At 49.7% G+C, this 1,466-nt stretch overlaps 1 pseudogene across 1 annotated transcript in view; it reads left to right on the top strand.

Moving 5' to 3' along the window:
• Positions 1–1,312: 1,312 nt before the first annotated feature.
• Positions 1,313–1,466, top strand: part of LOC108799826 — a 15,185-nt pseudogene continuing 15,031 nt past the window's right edge. Inside the window, exon 1 of the transcript XR_001942053.1 lies at positions 1,313–1,356. The product of XR_001942053.1 is annotated as an ornithine decarboxylase antizyme 2-like (transcript). The remainder of the gene's footprint in view (positions 1,357–1,466) is intronic.

The following is a 1,466-nucleotide window of genomic DNA, read 5'->3' as shown; positions in this document are numbered from 1 at the left end:
ACGAGGGCTAAAGGATAACCACAGGCACACTTTAAACAATGGCGCTGTGAGCTAAAACAAAAGTACTTGATGCAATATTTTGATGTAATGTAAAATGTTTTTTTTCTGTGCCAACTGATTGCCCTTTACTTTTACAGCTAAACTATTTGTACTCTCTGTAGGTATGGCACAGGGAGGTACTTTGTTGTTCTTCGGCCTGTATGGGTTGGGGAGTGGTAGCGGAATGTCTCAGGAAGGTTTCGAATGAAAAAACATAAAATAGAGAGAATAGCATCCCAACCAGGCGAGGCTCTTGGCGGGTGGGTGGAGACAAAGTGGGGGTGATTGAGGATTGGTTTTGTCATGATTGGCGGTTCTGTCTCTCTGTTAGTGATGGTTTTGAGGAGGGTGATAATGATGGTTCAGGTAAGAATGGGTAAATGTTTGATCACATTTAATCACAAGGGTGACAAGTAAAGACTCAGCGTGAGGTTAGTGATGATGTGCTGTCATTGACAGAAGTTGCGGCGGGTTGATGCGATGGTATCCACATGTTGGTTGGTGCATTGGAGGTGAACTCTTGTTTGTGGACACTGTTGTGGGTGATCCTTGTTGGTGTTGGTTTGGACGAGTGGGTTGCAGCTGGGTAAGAAATGTGTGGGAGTTCAGATTTTGTAGTACTTTTGATGGTTTGAAATGTTTGGTTCCTGGGCTGATTGCAGCATGTAGCGTGGGGACTTGGTCGCAGTGACCAAAAAAAGGGGCGGGGGGCCGCCACCGCGCTGTTATGCCCCAATTGTGGTTTGTGAGCAATCACGGTCTGATCGTGGATGGGCTGTGTTGTGGTGCAACCTGGGTGTCAAAGTGTTTGTGAACAAAAGTAATTGCAAAGGGCGGGGGGATCCGAGGGTGAGGCATGATGTGGTTCCTGTGACACACCCGCAGGCTTAGGACGAACAGCTTGGGTGTCGTGGGTGTCAGGGGGAGGTCCGGCATCACAGTTCCCTAGTTTCGTGGCAGAAACGAGAAGGTAACCAGATGCCACGATCAAGTGGGGGAAAGGCAATGATGTCGGCAGACTGGACAGGGACAGACTGCTCCGGGGCATACTATCAGCCCGGTGCACGAGCTCTGTGTCCCGTCTGAGGGGGCAACGAGTTTCGAGGATTAAATCTTCTTTATCAAGCCAAGGTTCGGGGGAAGTATGCTGGCTGGAGAAACTTGTGAAGGGCTGGGTGTGGGAGGAGTTAAGGACCTGTACCTTCATCACCCTCCTCTTTAACCATCACGAACCGGGATACGGAACAGCCAATCGCAACAAAACCAATCCTCAATGACCCCACACTTTGTCTCCACCCACCCACCAAGAGCCTGGTTGTGACGCTTCTCTCTCTCTCTCTTTTCTTTTTCAATTATACACGACCAACACCTCGGTCCATTCACACCTGAAGCAGCACACTGGCTAAGACCACACCTTCCCCCCCCCC

Source organism: Nanorana parkeri, unplaced genomic scaffold (assembly GCF_000935625.1).
Source record: "Nanorana parkeri isolate BGI_ZX_2015 unplaced genomic scaffold, ASM93562v1 scaffold1827, whole genome shotgun sequence".
Lineage (NCBI taxonomy): Eukaryota > Metazoa > Chordata > Amphibia > Anura > Dicroglossidae > Nanorana > Nanorana parkeri.
Note: the sequence above shows the minus strand (reverse complement) of the source record. Positions and strands in the feature narration are given on the sequence as shown.